The following is a 20,883-nucleotide window of genomic DNA, read 5'->3' as shown; positions in this document are numbered from 1 at the left end:
ACCAGAATAAGGTTATTATGCAGATTTTAGTCCTTGCCTTCCTCATTGATAAGAGTTTCTAGAGATGAGGTCATTCCCCTCTTCCTGGTACAGAGAAGGAGACATCTTTACAAATGGAGATTTCCCTTACAAATGTAAATATCTCTTACAAAGAGTAACTTCTACTCGGTTTTCAGAACTTCTCCCATGTCTGCAATGTTTTTTTAAAAAAATAACCAACCCAAAAATCATCCTCATGCCAAAGATACACATCTTGAGTTGGCAAATCTGCTCCTCTACAATATGCTACCTTACATATTTTATTGCTCAAATTGCTCCAACTTTGGCCATTGAGAACTCTTTCAGTCAGTTCCTGTGTCTCTTTGACATATCCCCATCACTGTGGTGTGTGTGTGTGTGTGTGTGTGTGTGTGGTTTTAGCACTTTCTTGCTTTCTGGCACTACAAGATACCACAGGCTTATTGGGAGGAAGACATTTCCTCTACCCATTCTAGGTCCATCTTGCCAGGCTACGAATTAAATTGAGGTAAGACAGAATAACAGGAGAAAATCAAACAAAGCTTTATAACATGTATACATGGGAGACACTCAGGAAAACTGACCAACTCACCACAATGACAGAGGTTTTCATCTTAAATACCATCTTCAGCTACAGACAAAGGAGGATGTTGAGGGTGGGGGGAGTCAGTTATGGGAGATTACCAGAAAAGTACAGTAAATAAGAGTAAGGTTATGATGCAGATGTAAGTCCTTGCCTTCTACATTGATTAGAGTTTTTACCAATAAGGTCATCCCCCTTTCTTCCTGGTACAGAAAGGGGGACACCTTTACAGATGGAGATTTCCCTTACAAATGTAAATATCTCTTACAAAGGGTAACTTCTATTTTTCAGAGTTTCTCTCATGTCTGCAGTTTTTTAGAAGTAACAAGACCAAAATAATCCTTATGCCAAAGAAACGTATCTTAGGGTGACCAATTCCAATCCGCCACAGGCCCATCTTGTATATTCCTTGCCCCAGGCCTAGAATTGGCCATTTCTTCAAGGATCTCTGGTTCTTTTTATTGGAGAATGGAATTAGAAACCACCATCTGGGCACTAGATGTGCTTGCTGCTACTGGGGTATCATTGAGTCTATGGTCTCTCAGCAAACCAAGCTAGGAAATATATGTATATATACTAAACTGTGTATACACACATATCTATAAATAATGTACACATATATCCAACTATATATATTGAGCTTGTATCTATATTATATATATCTCAACTATGTCTATATTGAGTTTGTATAGATATTGAGCTTGTATCTAAGCATGAGTTTGTACTGCCGTCTTCAGCTCTAATTCAGTACTTAAAAGCTCATTCAAACCTTCTCTCTTTGCTTATGTGTAGCCTCTCACTCACTCCCACAGTAAAAAACCTGGCTCTTACCATCCACCAATCAATTCACTTATTTGTTCAATTCTGGTATACATATTTAATGGTTTTGGAATTGATAACTCATATCCATGTGGGAAATGACTTTTCCAACCAGAGTACAGTGCTTATGTGCCATTTCTTAGTCTTTAGTCTCACAGGTTCCACTCATTTTCACAGTTACTCAGGTCAGCATCTTTTTCCCCACCCTGTTCTCTGAGATTATATCATGCACTTGTAATGCAGTTAGGTCCTGTTGTCACAGTCTGCATTTCATCCTAGGATACCTTGCCCTCTCAGTTGATGTTTTAAAATTTGCATACATTAGGGTTTACTCTTTGAGCTGTAAAGTTCTACGGATTTGACAATGTATCCACCACTAGATATATGACAGTGTCACTACCTTAAAAAAAATCCCCTATGATTCACCTAGTCCCTCTCCCATGTCTCAAATCCTGAACAACCATTGATATGTTTACCATCTCTATAGTTTTTCATTTTCCAGAATGTTATATAAATGGATCATATATTATGTGGCCTTCTCATACTTGATTCTTTTACTGAGCAATAGGCATTTACAATTCATCCATGCTGGAGAGTGGATTAATAGCTTATTCTTTTTAATCACTGAATAGTATTACATAGTATAGATGTATAGTTTATCCATTCATCTATTGAAGAATATCTTGGTTGCTTTCAGTTTTTGGTGATCTTGAATAAACACTATAAACATTCACATGCACGTTTTCATATGGACGTAAGTTTTCAAATCAGTTGGGTAAGTATCTAAGAGTTCATTACTAGATTGCATGGTAAGACTATGTTTAGTTTTGTAAAAAAACTGTCAAACGCTCTTCCAAAGTAGCTGTACCATGTTGCATTCCTACTAGAAATGAGTGAGTCCCTATTGCTCCAAATCCTTGCCAATAATTGGTATTTCCAGATATTTGGTATTTAAGTCATTTTAATAGGTGTTTAGTGGTATCTCCTTGCTTTAATTTGCATTTCCTTAGTGGCAAATGATGTTGAGTGTCTTTTTATGTATTTATTTGCCATCTCTATATATTCTTTTGTGAGCTGTCAGATATTTCCCCATTTTTAAATGGGTTATTTTTTTCTTGTAGTTAAGTTTTAGGAGTTTTTTGTGTACTTTGGATACAAATCCTTTATCAGACATGTATTTTACAAATAGTTTCTCCCAGTCTGTGACTTGTCTTTTCATTCTCTTAATGGTGACTTTCAAAGAGCAGAAGTTTTTAATTTTAATAAAGTCCAACTTATTGATTTATTCTTTTATGGATCGTGATTTAGGTGTTATATATATAAATGCTCATTATTGAAGCAAAGGTCATGCAGATTTTCTTCTATGTTTTCATCTAGAAGTTTTATAGTTGTGCATTTCACATTTAGATCTATGAAAAGTGCATGCTGTGATGGTATTTCAACACTGCATAGAACTTTTGCATTAAGTATTTGAAAAGCCTTATTTTTAAAGTCTTTTACCAATCTATCACAAGGAGTATTACCTGCATACTTCAATCTACGTATATCACAACCTTGAATCATCTTCTTAGCTCCTCTCTCTCCTTTCCATGCTCATTTATAACATCCAAAAGTTATAGACCACTTATCATGTGACAGTCACTGCTGTAAACTCTTTCCAGGTGTTAACTATTTTGATCCTCACAAAATCCTATGAATTAATTGCTATTGTTCTTCTCATTTTACAGAAATGGAAACTGAAGCACAAAGAGTTTTATCAGCTTTGCCCTGGCCCTATGTTGAGTTAATGGTAGAGTTAGAAATTTAAGCCCAGTCTTTTTCTTAACTTCTCTAATACTATAAAAATTATACTAGGATAACATAATAAAGCAATAATATTTTAATATGGTTAATATAATTTCAAATATAATAATAAAAGATAAACTTTTTCAGTGAATAAATGTGCCAGTTATTAAATATATATTTTCTGGTCATACACAACATTTATAAGAATTGACCATATTCTGGATCATAAGGCAGGTTTCAACAATTTTCAAAGGACTAAAATCTTACAAGAGTATGGTCTTTACAGTATATTTAAGCTATAAATGCATAACAAGAAGCTAAATACAAAATTCCCCTATGATTGGAACATAAGCAGTACACTTCTAAAGAACTCATGGATCAAGGAAGCAATCACAACATGGATAGTAAGATATCTTAACCTGAATGATGATGGACATATGACTTCCAAAATCTTGTGGAATGAGTTAAATATTTGAATAGAGAGATGTTAAAAGCCTTAAATATATATTTTAGAAATGGATAAAGTGGAAGTCAGTTATCTAAGCATCTATCACAAGGATTTGTAAAAATAACAAAATTAAACCAAAAGCAAGTAAAAGAAAGAAAAATTAAAGAGCAGACATTTATGAAACAGAAAACAAGTGAAAAACTGCTGAAATTTGGATCTTTGAAAAAACTTATTGAAAGTCTTGGTGAGGATGGTTAGAGAAAAAAAAGAGAAAACAAATAAATATCAGAAATGAAAAAATTATATTGCTACAGAATAAACATACATTGAAAAGATCATAAAATGTGAACAACTTCATGTCAATCAATTAGAAAATTAAGCTAAAAATGGGAAATTCCTAGATCGTACAACTTTTCACATTGAGTCCAAGAAGGAATGGAGAATGAGAATATTTCACTAAGTATTAAAGTAATTGAAATTGTAATTAAAATCATTCCCATAAATAAAACACCTAGCTCAAGTGGTCTGCCCAGTGAATTATAAACTATCTAAAGAAGAAATAACACCAATCATAAACTAGTCCTAAGAACAAAAAGACCAGAAACACTTCTCAACCCAACCTGTTTTATCAAATCCTGTTGATATCAAAACACTTTAAGAAATTTACATGACAGGAAAATTACAGGCCACTCTTACTTTTGAGGCTAAATGGAAAAATTCACAAATAAGATATACATTAATGAATAACAACGTACCAAATAATACAGCAACCACCTTCACACAGCAGAAATTATAGGACATACAAGGAGAAATAGAAACACATTAGTAATTGCTGATTTTATTGCATCCCTCAAAGTGAAGTACAAGCCAAACTGACAATAATAAGTAAGAATTTAGAAGACTTAAATGGCACAGCCAATAAAATAGGTTTTATAGATATATATCAAACATCATGCCCCAGGAATAACAGTTATGTCTTCTTCCATAGTGCACATAAAATATTTACAAAAATCAACAATATGTTAGGTCAAGAAGAAAGTATGCATAAATTCACAAAGGGAAAGCAGTGCAAATAATATTCTGTGATAACAGTGCAACAAAATGAGAAATTTATAATAAAAACGAAAGGAGCCTTCCTGTTGAAAATTTATAAATGTGGGAGGGTAAACAACTTTTGAGTGAAATAGAAACTACAATCCAAAACTTATCTGTTAAAAGAGATGATCAGATTGTGTTATAAGAATTGAACTACACACTTCAAAAGGACACAAAATATTTGGAAGAAAGAAATGGAGAAGAGATACTGAACAAATATTAACTGAAAGGAAGTTGATGAGTTATATTAATATTGTATTTAATTGAGTTGAGATAGAATATCGTATTAGGAAAAATGATGAGAGGAATAATTCACCTAGAGAGTTCAATTTTAATCTTATATTCAGTTGATAAAAGTTGAATAAAAAATAATATGAAGCAAACTAAAATATTATAAAGACAAATTGACAAATCCACAATTATAAAGATTTTAACATATTTCTCTCAGAAATTGATAAATCAAGGAGATCAAAAATAAGTATGAATTTAAAAGATTTGAATATTATAATTCTGCTTGATTTAATTGAAATATAGGGATCTTTGAACCCACTAATGCTAATCCCATTAATGTAAAAGGTCTTTATTAAATAGTCATGGCTTCTCTTTACCCCTTTCCTCACTTTTCCCCAAGTGAGATCAATTGACACCTGATTATTGACTTTGCCTAAAGAACTGAGTGAACATTTTCTGCTCCTCTGCCCACACAGTATAGGACTGCAGTCTTCTATTACTGCTTGATACTGAATGGATGAGTCTTATTCTGAGGTTCAGCATTAGGAAGCTCACTTTGCCCCAGTCATTAGCCATGTTCTCCGTATCATCTTTACCAATAACAAAAGTTATATTTTTAATCACAATCTGGTTTTCTCTTTGTCTTTGAAGGGAAGAATGAATGCTATATATTGGACCTTCCCAAAATCCCAATAACAAGAATTAGAGACTACACAATGCTTTCAAACAAATATATGTTACTAAAATAAGTGGCCTTTAACAAGATCAGAGTCTAGAGTTGCGATTGTATAAAATTTATTCTCTAACTATAATGGAATTAGAAACCAATTACAAAATGATCTTTAAAGACTCCTTTATACATCTGGAAGTAAGAAAACACAGATTTTATGTATCTTATAGATCATAAAGGAAATAACAATGCAAATTAGAAAAATATGTGGAAATAATGTCAAAAACACATTGCTCCTGGGGAATGCAGCTAATGCAGCATATAGGAGAACTTATAGCTTTAAATTTTGTATATTATAAAAAGGATGAAAATTTGAAAATTAATGATTTAACTTTCCAACTCAAGAAGTTAGAAATAGGACAATTGAGTAAATCTATGGAAACTGAAAAAAAGAGAATAATACAAGGGAATAAATGAACAAAACGAACAAAAATAATAATAATAATAGATTGAATTAACAAAGCTATATGCTGGTGCTTTAGAAAGGCAAAATAGATAAACTCCTAACAATACTGATTATGAGAAAGATAAAACTGATATAAATAATATTAATAAAGCCAAAAGGTACATAAATACATGTAAATAGATATTAAAAAAATAAAAGGATGCTATGAATGACCTTATCCAAGGATTTTATAAGTAGTTCCACAAATGTATAATTTGATTCACACCTTTCTAGTGGAATCACATCTTTAGAAAGTTAATTTAGCAAGAAATAATTTGGCCCATTTCCCTCCACCAAGATCAGTTTCCAGATATGAAATTAATTTTATAAAACTTCTCAAATTTGAGTCAAATACAAAATTCCAAAAAGTTCCATTGATTTTAATATCTTTGAAAATAATCTAACATTGTTCAGTTCACCCAAATCAGTTAATATTGATAGTGTCAATATAATGGAAAGTTATTGAACTTGGAAATGGAAGCCCTTCAACTAAGGGCAAATGGAAGTTATTGAACTATAGTATAAAACTATAAATGATGACATTGTGTCGCCTTAAATACAAAAACTATAGTGGAAAGATTTTTATCCCTGGTTGTAGATATCTATGTTTGTGAGCAGTGGTTTCTGTTGAAAAACAAGAATAAAATCAAATTTTGTCCTCAGATAAATACTTCAAATTTAAATTCCATACTATACATTATAATGTGAAATCAAAAATGTCAGGTTTTCAGTTTCAAATCAAATCAAAACTAATAAATATTCTCATTTTTCAATGTGTATGTCCTTAATTTTTAAGCTTTTAACCTTGAATATCAAACATTTTTGCATTTTGATCCATGCTTATATTTTCTGTTAGTGAAGAAAGCCTCTGGCAGTTGACTTAAACAAAAATCTGCCCCAGCCAGTGTATTTGTTAGGCTTTGTTGATCTCTTTCCATCCGGAATTTGAAATCAGGAAAACCCCCTTTAGACTGAGCTAATCAAGTCCTGGGCAAATGGGATTTAAAGTAATTAATGTTAAAATAAAAGAGATTTGACTCTGTTTTCACTCTGAGAATGTAAAGAGAATCATATTGATCTGGTTTCCTATGGAAATATTGTATGAAAACAGAACTCCATATTTACCAAATTCTGGAATGGACAGTGGAAACAAACAAAAAACCAAAAACGTACAAGGCCACACCATGTAAATATGCAAAGTATCTTTGTCTTGGGTTGGGTTCTCTAAAAGCAGACCCTGAAATGGGAGATTCTTCTTTTTTAAAGAAGTGCATGCATGGGCTACCTGCAAGGGAGTGAGGGCAGCGGGATAGGGAAGGAAAAGGGGCTGTGCAAAGATGCTGCTGTAGATGAAGACTAGTCTCAATCTGATCCCTTGGGGAGATCTGGGATGCAAATTTCACCTCAGAGTCATTCCACCCACCTTGAGGCAAGGGAGTGGAGCATTTTTAGTCCTGTGCTATCATCTGAGGGCTGACCTGGGTGGAGGGCAGAACTCAGGCACCTCTGCTGGAGCTGGCTCCAATCTTTCAAGGGCAATCTTCCAGTTAAGCTTTTAGGTAAGAGCTGTTAGCAAAGGCAGCAGCTGGTAAAAGGCATTCCCAGGCCATCAACAAAGTCTACTACAAAAGTTAGAGGTAATTCAGTAAAGAGAAAATATATGGAAAAAATGTTTACCTTTACAAGGAAAGAAAAAATGAGAATTAATGATAAGGAGGTATCTCTACTTTTTACCAATCACATTAGCATACATTTAAAAATGATAATTTGCTAATTTGCATTACTGGAATGTGACAAAGCAGATGCATTCATATATTGCTGACATCATCACAGATTATTAGAAACATTTTGGAACAATCTATATTGAGAATCTTAAAATGTTTAAAACTTTCAACATAATAATAACCACTTTTGGTATTATTGACCTTAACCAATAATGTAAAATATAAAAAAGATAATGTGCATGCAGATGTTCATCATAGCACTACTTATAATAATGTAAACTAGAAAGCAATTTAAGTCTTTAACAACAACAATGGAATCACTAAATAAATGCTTTGCACATTTACTGTGTAGGCTATTTTTAACCATTAAAAAAATGCAGTTGTGTAGATTAAATTATAAAATGCAATGGTGCTTATTGCACAAAGTGACGTGAAAAAAACCCAGCATATAAAATTACAAGTACACTCTGTTTTCCAAAATATCAGCGCCTATGTATAGGTAATTTGTTATGAGTGATCTGTTTTTGTTTCTCAAATTCTCTGTAAGGTAATTTTGTCTCTATGATTCAAATACATTTATTTAAAAATAAAACAGAGAATTTTCCTTTAAAAAATGAAATAGGGTTTTTAGATGTTCAATTCCCTGCACTTCTCAGTGAGTGTTTAAAAATTTATTCATAAAACTTTCTCAGAATTAGTTGTTCAGACCAGTTCTTTTGTAAGCACTGTGCTAAGTTATAATGAGAAACAAGGTTCCTTCTTGGTCCAATCTAGCACGTAGGGAGTTTTCACTCCTCTGAATGTTCACATTACTCTCTTAGAGTGCTTTCATTCATTTAACCATTCAAAAACATTTCTACAGGTCTACTACACACAACACATTATGTTCACTGTTAGAATATATAGAAAAATAAGAAAGAGTTTACCATGAGGAACTCATGTATCAGTGGAGAAGAAACAACTAAAATGGGTTAAGTGATAGGATAGAAATAGGACTAAGCATTACTGGAACAAAGGGAAACGAGCAAGGATACTCACATATCATGTCTGAATATCTGCAATCCTGTTATCCAGTGTCTCTATCATTGCATGTTTCTAGTACAGTGATTCTGTAGGGTGACTCTCATTTGGCAATTCTCTGAGTGTATGACTCAATAAATAGGTTTTGTAACCTGAGAATATTCTAATTCTTTCACTTCACAATTTTCAAGTTAAATTAATTCCATTTTGCCCAGTATTCTGTAACTGCTATGTGATGATTCTGGCTCTCTATTTGGGTTTCTTAAAAACATTTGTTCTCTTTCTATTAATATCGCCCAAAGAAACATGAAATGACATAAAGTTACAATTAGATTAATACCAACTGAAAGACTGAGGCACAAAAGAACACCTATATATCAGGTAGGGTTTTTTTGTTTATGAGTAATAGGAAACTCAATTTAAAATGACTTTAAAAAGTAAATGATATAGATGTGGTTAGAGATAGGGTGGACTGCAGGATTGGTTGGATCCAGAGATTTGTGATGCTATGAGAATTGCAGCTAGGTTTTTCTATAATTATCTTGGCTCTTCCCTTCTCATATGTTGTGTTTATCTTCAGGCTGGCTACTCTCATTTTAGCTAGGTGGCTTACAGCAGCTCCCAGATGTACATGCTTTCTTATTCTCATCAAGAGGGGAAGAGAGGAGCCTCTTCTTCAAATATTGAACAATAGTCCTGGACTTCCCTCTGATTATACTTTCTCAATCATGTACTCGCATTGAACAAATAACATTAGCAAAGTAAATGACTTTAAAAAATCAGCATCCATTGCCTGGACTACGTATAGTGTTAATCCCACCTAAATCAAATAGTTGTGACAAAATGAAAAGAGAAAAAATGCATGTTAAAGTGGCAACCAATCTGCCCAATACAAACTGACACAGTATCTGATGCTTACCAAGTGCTCAATAAATATTTGTTTTACTTTATTTAGTTTCCCTTATATATCTAATGCTTTCAACATGAAGGAGAAAAAACCCAGCCATACAGGGATTTTGATGCCAGCAAAAAACTGATCTTCAAAGGGAATAAAATCCTTTATAATTATACATTGCTGCATAAATGCAAATTATTGGTTAAAATTCTGTGACTTGATTTATAAATCTACTGTTCTCCTTGTGTTCTGATGCCAATGCATTTCAAATGTATGTGTAAAAGATTCTGAAGACATGTAAGAAAAGTGTGGATGGCAGGGTATTTCCCAAATGGAACATATTTTCAGTCTCTGCTATCAACCCGTGTGGAGAATCTTTTTCCGAGTAGGATTTTTCAATTTCCTTTTCAATCTGTGCACTTAACCAATACTTTTTCTCCTAACTACATCAAATTGAAGTTTGACATGTTGACGTTCCTGTGTTAATATTTTTATAATATTATATCACGGTCAATAGAATCAAGTGAACACTCTGATGCACGACACGAATGCCTGGCAACTCTTTGTTGTATGTGAGAACGCTTGTAATACCGCATCATTACTCAACATCCATTTCCCTGGAGTTTCCTGCTGATTTACTCTGAAATCATTAAGAAAAGAGTACTCATTAGTTAGATTGTACTTTTATTTTCCCAATATAATTGCTTAAATGTGTCACTTATGATTTGCTTAAGGGTAAAATCAAATGAAGTAATTTTTTCCACTTTTCTTGATGACCCAAGTCTGAAAACTTCAAGTCTATGCAAATGTAGCATTTATAACAAATTATTTTGGGCAAGCCTTCTAAAGAAGATGCAATGAATTTCAGCCTTTAGGAATTTTGAGCTATTAGGAAGTCTGGCATAGCACTAATAAAATACAAATGCTTATAGTCAAATCTTATTTCTCATACTGCTAAATGGGAAGTTACAGCTTAACATAATAGGCAATTTAGCATATAAATGTGTCCCATAAAAGCTAGATCTTGGCAGTTCAAAACAATAAATGTTAACCTTCGGGCAGGCTGTTACTGAGGTGTTAAAGGCCCCTGAAATTTTAATGAACTTGTTTATACTAAGAATTTCCTATACTAAGTATCTTGCCTGAATTTACCCACTCTTGTTCTCATGCACAGCTACAGAAGGAGACATTCAAAAAGTTAGACCTGAAGTAACAACTGACCTTTTCATTGAATTCTTTTGGCAGAAGTTTTAATTTAACCTTTTCCCTTAACTTTAATGTTTGCATCTGTCATCTAATCTTATAATTCTCTAAATACATTCTAGTGGCAATCTATTCCCCAAGACCAAGAGAAGGAATGAAACTTTCTAAACTTGAAGGGCCATTTTCAGCGCAAGTACATCACATTTTTTATAATCCAAATAATATAAAGATGACTTTAATTCTTTCTCATTTTTCTAAGCAGATATAGGTCATGGTCGCATCTACCCAAAAGACCTCTGCCAGTTGCTCTAACCTTCAGGAGGGCTAAAACTATCTTGACAATGGAATTCATTGAAAGAGGAACCCAGTTTGAAATATGTTAAATCAGGTCTCCAGAGGAGATTCTTCCCTGTGGATAGAAACTCTAAAAACTCCATAATATCAAGAAAAAACTGTCCAGAATTTCTGCAGCCATTCATGCTGTTGACCAATGATTTCTCGCCAAACTTTTCTTTTGTTTTTGAGTCTTCACCATCCTGTTAGTTCTCTTAACAATCTTGCTGATTGTTTTCTGTATCTTCAGCTGGCTCCTTTCCCGTGGTCCCCTACTTCCTAAAGTTAGACATTCTTCCAATTTCATCCTTGCTCTTCTTTGCCCCTCTTTGTTTTAATTTTCTTTTGATACATTTGTTACACTTAATCCCAGAGAGCTTCAGTTATCCCTGTGAAGTTGACCCCAAAATCTGTGTATCAAGCCCTCATTATCATTTGAGCTTTAGATGTCATTTTCAACTTCCACTGCTTCTCTCTACTTAGATAGATTATTAATTAACTCAACATTTCCAAAACTTAGCATATCCTCTTTCTTTTAAAACCAGTAAATAATAATAATAAAATGTCAGATATTGTTCTAGATGCTTTACATAAAATAAGGCATTAAATTCTCACAACAACCTTTTGAAGTAGATACTATTTTTACCTCCACTCCTGTTTTATCAATAAGGAAACTGAGGCACAGAAAGTTTCAGTGACTGCCCATGGTCATATAGCTGGTATATAGTAGAGTCAGGATTTAAACTTGAAAAATCTAGCACTAGGCTCTTTGCTCTTAACTACTTTGCTTTACTGGATTGCATCATTTCCCTTACCTTTTTCTATTGATTTTATCTCCATTCTCCTCACGTCAACCCTGATAATCATTTTTGACTCTCTCTTTTCACTCTCTACCCCTCTCCCATCAGATCAGTTGCTAAGTTATCGAGTCTTGTACTTCTACCACTTCAGGTTTGTTTTTATTTTTTTGTGTGGGTTGGACTGAATTTGTTTTCCTGAGTTCAGCCTTTCTCCATTCTAATTCAGGAGTGGGGAGATTAATTTTCCTATAGCATAACTCTAATGGGGTTTCTAAGAAGTTTCTTCCTACAAATAAGCAAAAAAACAAGACTCTTCAAGTCGAGAGTCATAGCTCTTCTCAATATATGGCCCCAACTCCCTTTTCTAAACTTATTTATTATATTTTTAATACATAAGATTTGTATCTCAGCCATGTTGGCCTGCTCATTCCTATCTCTGGCAACCTCCCCATTTAATTCTATCTCTAATCTCATAGTTGTTCATTTTGTAGTCCTTATGCACAACAAATTTAATCTCTCTGTTAGTCTCTACTTTTCCTAATTACAACTTAGCTGCTAGCACTAGTGATCTCCAATATAGAGGCCCAACCCTGCCCATTTTAGGGGCCAGAACCACACAATCCCCACAAAAATTAATAAACAGAAACCTTACTTTATTAAAATGGAGTTGGGAGGTCAAAAGGGGGAGCTCTCATGCCCTACAACATTGCAGAGGCCAACAGGAAGAAGAAAGACTTCCTCTTCTTGTCCAGCAACAGCTCAGCCAATGAGAGACTGTCGCAACTCATGACTTGTGAAATGAAAAGCCACTACACTTCAGAATCTCAGTCCCCTCCAATGGACACTTTGTTTATAATAGCCCCCCCAACTTCCTCTTCCCTTCTATAAAAGAGTTTCTCCTCCCCTTGTTGCTGATTTGCACATGGCTCACCATGATTGCAGACCCAGAATTGCAATTCTTTGCTGATCCCAAATAAACCCATTTTTGCTGGAGAAATAACTGGCTATTTTTTAAGGTCAACACTACTAATATATTACGAATGCTACTTTGTGGCAAAAATATGAATAGACAATAAGTAGGAAAAGAAATACAAACAGCCATTATCAAATAAAACATTCAATACTGTTTATAATAAAAAATTAATATTAAAACAGTGTGCATGTGTATGTGAGATGGTCAGCCTTATAAACTTATGATGGGGAGTTTTTTTTAATTGTATCACTAAAAAATTTTCTTCAGAAACCCATGTTTGTTTTTTGTTGTTTTTAAAAAATTTCCAATTATGAACTGGTTTGATCAATCAGCTACATTTTCTAGCAGACATATGGTAAAAATGGCATGGGTCAGACTTGCCCAGATCTTCCATGATTTCTCCACTGCCTCCTGTTGCACTCTCGTCCCCCACCATTGCCATCACTCGGGAGACCTGGACCTTGATCTATGCTTCTTGGGATAGCACCCATATAACTCTTGCTGCAGTTCCCTAGAAATGGGCTTCAGGGTGGCCAGGTGGCACAGCAGTTAAGTGCGCATGTTCTGCTTTGGTTGGCCCAGGGTTCACCAGTTTGGATCCCAGGTGCGGACATGGCACCGCTTGGCAAAAGCCATGCTGTGGCAGCCGTCCCACATATAAAGTAGAGGAAGATGGGCACGGATGTTAGCTCAGGGCCAGTCTTCCTCAGCCAAAAGAGGAGGATTGGCAGCAGTTAGCTAAGGGCTAATCTTCCTCAAAGAAAAAGAAAAAGAAAAAATGGGCTTCAAATGCAGGAAGTTGCAGAAGCCTCCTTGTGTACACACTCCAATTTCATACTGTGAGCAGCAGGCATCTCTGAAGTCGGTCACAGGGGAGAGCTCAGCACGGATCGCTGTCCATTAAACCAACAGCTATTTAAGTCAATTACAACATTTTCTGCATCTTCTTCATGGCGAAACTTGACATACACGTCTCCAACTAGGTGATCTCCAAGGTTATCACAGACGTTCATCTCCTCAACTTAACGATACTTCTCCATTTCTATAAAAACCTCTTCAAAAAATTCATCATAGTGTTCCTGCATTTCAACATAGCACACCATACAGTGCAAAGAGCAGACTGGGAAGAGTTTTGAAGGTTATGGTAAATGTTCAAGAGGGCAATGATCTGGCTAAAGGTCAGTTTATTGTGCAAGTGAGAACATCTGTCTCCATGACGACATGCTCCAATTTTCAAATAAAATGAACAGTTGATTTTGGCTTTCTTGGTGCCAAAGATGGAGGTCAAGTACTCTGCCATTTCCCACCACTGCTGACATTGCTGCCCATGCAGCCGACCTTCTATGATGGGAATTTAAATTGGCACAACTTTTTGGGAAGCAATTGATCAATTTAAAAGAAAAGCCTATAATAGCAAACAAATAGAAAAAACAAATATTCATCACTATAACAATCACTAAATTAAATGTGGTATATCTATTCTATTAAATTCTGTACATTTAAGAATAATTTACATTTATGTGCACAGAGATAGAAAGTTCTCTAAGATATATTGCCAAGTGAAAAAGAAAAGTTTCAGAATGATGCATATCGTATTTGTATCAACATATACAGATAAAATACCCAGTACTCTGTATTTCAATGATGACATTTACTGATACATAAATACCCCCCAAAATCCCTTGTAATATTAAAATTATATTTTTAAATGCTTATATGCTTTGTTGTGATTGATCTTATTTTAGGAGAATGTTTTGGATAAATCAGAAAATATGCAAAAATGTATGTAAATTTATGTGTGAATTGTAATGAGGTAACTCTAAAGTCCAATATTAGTGCAATGTTAAATAAATTTTGGTACATACATATGATACTTTGAAAGTCATGTGTAAATGCTTATAATGTTACATAAATAAAATAAGCTATGGTTTATATTTCCAGTGTCAAAAACAGAGCCTGACTGTCAAATAAATGTTGAATGAATAAATGTGTATACATTATAATATTAATTGGAAAAAGAATGGATAGTATGCATGCCCAGAGTTTAGAAGGAAGTTGACTAAAAATTTAACAGTGATTATTGATGATTTATGGGCATAATAATAATTTTTAAATATCACCCCATACACATATTTCTTCCATAAACGGCCATTTGTTGTGGTAGATAGAATAATGGTCCCCCAAATATGTCTATGTCCTAATTCCTGGAACTTGTGAATATGCTATCTACATGGCAAAAGTGACTTACAGATGTGATTAAGGTTAAAGACGTTAAGGTGGGAGATTATCCTCGATTATTCAGGTGGGCCCCACCTAATCACATGAGTCTTTAAAAGGGGAGAACCTTCCCCAGCTGTGGCTAAAAAGAGATGTGTGACAATGTAAGAGTCAGAGATATTTGGCATTGCTGGTTTTAAAGATGGGGAAAGGGGGCCACAAGCCAAGGAATGTAGGTGACCTTTAGAAGCTGGAAATTAATTCTCTCCTAGACCCTCCAGGAAGGAATGTAGCCTTGCTGACACCTTGATTTTAGCTCAATGAGACGCATGTTAGACTTCTTACGTATAGAGCTATAAGGTAATAACTTTTTATCATTTTAAGCCAGTAAGTTTGTGGTAATTTGGTATGGGTTGCAATGGAAAACCAATACATTTGTTGAATAAAAATTTAAAGTATAGATACACACACACACAAAAAATCATCTCTAATCCCACGTTCAGATATAACTACTATAATATTATATATATATATATATTATATATATATATATATATACACTTCAAAACATTTTCCCATGTAAATGTGACACATCTCAGTAAAAGGCAACTCTATTCTTCCAGTTGCTCAGGTCAAAACCCTTGGGCTCATCATTGATTTTTTTTTTCTCATACACCACATTCAATTAATAAGCTCTGTTTGTAATAATCTGACCATTCTCACCACCTCCAAATACTCCCTGGTCCAAGCCACCCTTAGCTCACTTGGATTGTATTTCAGTAGCCTCTAAAGTTTCTCCCCACATCCTCCTTGCCCTGCTAGTCTCTTTACCATAGAGCAGCCAGAATGATCCCTTACAAATATATATCAGTCACCTTCTAAAGATGCCCTCTTTCATTCAAAGTAGAAGCTAAATAGCTCCCAGTTGCTTACAACCTCCTATAAAGATGTGGCCCTCAGCTGTTTCTCTGATCTCATTTCCTATTGCTGTTGCTCTCAGTCACTCCACTCCAGCCATAATATCCTCCATGTTGTTTTTCCCCCAAAATATCAATCATGGTCATAAAACAGGACCTTTCCATTCTCTGATTCTTTTGCCTAGAACATTGTTCCTAAGGGTATCTATATGGCTCACTTTCATTTCCCTCAGGTTCCTGCACAAATATCATCCTATCAGAGTGGCTTTCCCTGACCTCCCACTACAAAATAACACTGTCCTCCCCATATTCTCTATCCCCTCACCCTGCTTTACTTTTCCTCATAACACTCATCACTTCCTCGAATATATTATAAATACTTCAGATATTTTATATGAAATTGTATGTTATATGCTTATTTTATTTTGTATGTATTTTATAAGCATTTCTATGTCTTTTCTTCTCTTTCCAGAATATGGAACACTGTCAATAACAAATATTTTTCTCTTATGTTTTTGGAAGAATATGTATATGACATTATCTCTTCCTACTACTTTTGTTATGTTCACTTCTTTGAGTTTGAGGCTATTACATATAATGCCACTGTCAACACTCTTGGTGTCTTCTGGTAGACATAGATGTGTGTTTGCTTAGGTATATAGCTAAGCCACTCACTTACTTTTTAAACTGAGTCCCTCTTGTACACAGGCTTTAATTGATTTTTCCTCAGATCAAGTCTCTTTATTTTAGTAGGCAAACTCTTTACCCTTATATTTATTGTTTTAATATATATTTGACCTTAGGTCTGTCATTTAAATTTATTCTTTTATTCTTCTTTGATATTTTCCATGGTTTCTCTCTGTTAATTTTTGTTCCTTTTCTTAGAATTTCTCTGTATTCAAAAGTTATAAATCTTGATAATTATACCAGCTACTATTGTTGACTGCAAGCAATAGAAACTGGTCTCACTAACTTGATCCAAAAATGCAATTTTTTGGAAAGGTATCAGTTGTGGAACTGATAGGAAGGCAATAGAATCAGAATCAAAAAATATTATAGTTTCCAGGGAAGACATAGGGCTCTAGACATCAGGGAATACTCATCATGATGTATCAATGGAATGAATTAACTTCAAATGTTTTCTGCCTTTCTGTTTCAGATTTGAAGTACCTAGTCAGGGACATACAACTACCTCTTGGCTAGGAAAGGACAGGGCATTTTATTTACAGTCTCACAATAAATTTACACAACTGGGGAGAGAAAATAAGGGTATAATTAGGAATTGTAGATGTAATGGATACTGTATGCAAAAACTAAAACAACAATGGCAAGCAAAAACATATTCATTTACATAAGGGGTTAATTTCAACTTTTCAAAAACTACTTAAACCTATATTTCTTTGGTTATCAACTTAGGATGAGACAGTAGTTATATAGAATGGGAACATTTTTACGCATCCTCTTATTCTATAATTTCTATAATTTGATTTGGTATGATCTATTTCCTGATTATTATTTTTTATCTTTTCCAAAAAAGGTAAGACAACTTCAAGAAATTTAACATCATATTTTGTAGCTGTGCTTACCATTGTATTTATATTAATTCTTTGTATAAATAAGAATTAAGAATAATAAATAGGAATAAAACAAGAAAAATAAAAAGTTTTTATTTTACTTTCACATATTCCTCCTTTGATGCTCATCTTTTCTTTGTGTAGACCCGAGTTTCAGACCTTTATTATTTCTTTCTATCCAAATAACTTAAGATTTCTTACAAGGCAGGTCTATTGGCAACAAATTCCCTCAAATTTTGTCTGAGAAAGTCTTCACTTCTCCTTCACTTTTGAAGGATAATTGCACAGAGTACAGAATTCTAGGTTGGTGGGTTTTTCTCTTGACACTAAATATTTCATTCCATTCTCTTCTTGCTTGCATAGCTCTGAGAAGTAAGATGTGATTCTTATCTTTGTTCCTCTGTAGTCAAAGAGTTTTTTTTTTTTCTGAAGACTTTCAGGACTTTTTCTTTATCTTTAATTTTCTGTAGCTTGAAAATAACATGCCTAGGTGTAGTTTTCTTTGGCATTTATCCTGCTTGGTGTTCTCTGAGATTCCTGTATCTGTGGTTCGGTGTCTGACATTAATTTGGGGGAAATTCTTAGTCATTAGTGTTCAACTAGTTCCTCTGTTCTTCTCTCTCCTTTTTCTCCTTCTGATATACCCATTACGTGTATGTTACACCAGCTGTAGTTGTACCAGACTTTGGATATTCTGTTCTCTGTTTTTCAGTCTTCTCTTTGTTTTTCACTTTTGAAGGATTCTATTGAGATATCCTTAAGGTCAGAGATTCATTCCTCAGCCATGTCCAGTCTACTGATAAGCCCATCAAAGACATTCTTCATTTCTGTTACAGTGTTTTTTATATTTAACATTTCTTTTTGGTTCTTAGGATTTCTATTTCTCTGCCTATATTGCCCATCTGTTATTGCATGCTGTCTGCTTTATCCATTAGAGCCCTTACCATATTAATCATAGTTGTTTTAGATTCCTGGTCTGATAATCCCAACATCTCTGCCATTTCTGGTTCTGATGCTTACTCTGTCTCTTCAAATTATGTTTTTTGCCTCCTATGTATGTATGCCTTGTGATTTTTTTCTTGATAGCAAGACTTTATATACCAGGTAAAAGGGACTGCTGTAAATAGTCCTTCAGAAATGTGATGATAAGGTGTGGGGGGAGGGGGAGCTTTCTAGAGTCCTATGATTAGGTCTCAGTCTTTTAGTGAGCCTATGCCTCTGGGCTATGAACTTCACAGTATTTCTTAGTCTTTTTCTCCCCCCTTAGGTGAGACAGGATGGCTAGAGTGGGCTGGAGTTGGGTATTTCCCTTCCTCCATATGGAAAGCTAGAGCTGACTGGAGTTGGCTATTCCTTCCACCAAGTCAGTTAGGTTGGGATAAAACCGCAGCAGGTTTGACTCTGGTCACACTAGTTTCTCCTGAGGGTAGGCCTTTTCATTTATTTATTTATTTTAGGATAGCCCTTTTTAAAAGAATAGAATGCTCTGGTATATTTCAAACTGACTGCTTTTCCACGCCCCCTGCTGAAAGCACAAGAGAATTTTTCTCTAATATTTACTGTGAGAACCTGGTGGAGCTCCTGGAAGTAAATCTTACAAAATTTTGCCCTCACCTCTCATGACTGGATCCTGTATAATTTTTGTCCACAATGAGCCTCTCTAGCAATTCATCAATTACAGTTGAGGTTTTCCTACCCCAGCACTGCTTCGCTTGGTTGTTTCTGCTCATGAGTCTCTGCTCTGGTAAGTTGTGACTCTCTGTATTCCCCTGTCTGTCTCTCCAATTTAGGGGGCAGCAGTTTGCCCTGTGTCCTCTCATCTCTTACAGATCCAAGAAGAGTTGTTCTTTTTTTAGTCTGTTCAGCTTTTTACTTGTTAGCATGGAGTGGCAACTTCCAAGCTCCTTACATGTAGAACTGGAAACCAGAAGTCTATAGAGGATTTTAAAATTCACTCTGATTGTTTTATATCTGAACATTTTCATCTGAGAGGTTTTATTTTTAATGCTTTTCAATAACATGAAGTATGTCAAGAATTTACCTTTTTCACAAAGAGTACGTGGGTTAAACAATCTTAAGTCCAGGCATATCCAATAAGTCCTTTTAGATATCTTCACATATGAACAAAACCTAGATGGAGTATAAAATTTATGGGTAATAGCTTTTGCTCATCAAAACTCTATAAACCTTGTTCTATGCGTCAAATACATTTACTGTTTTTAAAATAATCTATTTGTATAATTTTATAACAATACCATACTGTGTTGATGATATGGCTTTATGATACATTTCAGCGGCTGCTGAAGCAAGTCCTCATTATTTGCCTTTTCAATTATTTTATTGGATATACTCAGGCATTTTTTATTTTATATAATCTTTTAAAGTATTTTAAATCAATTTTAAGAACTGCACCCCCAAACACTTGTATTCTAAGTGAAAATGCATTAAATTCATAAATTAGTTTTGTCAGAATTAATATTTTCGTGGTATTGATTTCCCTTCTAAAAATATGGCACTCTTTTCTAGTTGTTCCGATATGATTTTATGCTCTTCAATTTGACTTTTTGTAAGTTTCATTGATATAATTCGCATACCATGCAGTTTACCCATTTTACATATACAGTTCAGTGACTTTTATTATATTCACAGAGCTGTACAACCATCACCACAATCAATGTTAGAATATTTTCCTCATCCTAAAAGAAGCATCATATACTTTAGCTATCTCTTTACAATCCCGCATCCACCCTAGCCCCAGGCAACCACTAATACTTTCTATCTATAGATTTGCCTATTCTGGATATTTAATACAAATAGAGTCATATTATATGTGGTCTTTTGTGACTGCCTTCTTTCCTTTAATATAATATTTTGAAGGTATATCTGAATTGTAGCGTGTCAGTATTTCATTAATTTTTATTTCTAAATAATATTCCATTGCGTAGACATACTACTTTTTGATTATCCATTCATCAGTTGATGGATGTTTGGGTCGTTTCCACTTTGTGGTTATTATGAATATTATGAACATTCACGAGTTTTCACATACCTATATATTTTCATCTCTCTTGGC

At 34.2% G+C, this 20,883-nt stretch overlaps 1 long non-coding RNA gene and 1 pseudogene across 3 annotated transcripts in view; one reads left to right on the top strand and one right to left on the bottom strand.

Moving 5' to 3' along the window:
• LOC103559354 (uncharacterized) overlaps positions 1-20,883 on the top strand; it is a 636,399-nt gene that overhangs the window by 576,209 nt on the left and 39,307 nt on the right. The window lies entirely within an intron of this gene.
• On the bottom strand, positions 13,474-14,403 carry LOC103543865 (splicing factor U2AF 35 kDa subunit-like; annotated as a pseudogene).

The sequence above is a fragment of the Equus przewalskii genome, chromosome X (genome assembly GCF_037783145.1).
Source record: "Equus przewalskii isolate Varuska chromosome X, EquPr2, whole genome shotgun sequence".
Classification (NCBI taxonomy): Eukaryota; Metazoa; Chordata; class Mammalia; order Perissodactyla; family Equidae; genus Equus; species Equus przewalskii.
Note: the sequence above shows the minus strand (reverse complement) of the source record. Positions and strands in the feature narration are given on the sequence as shown.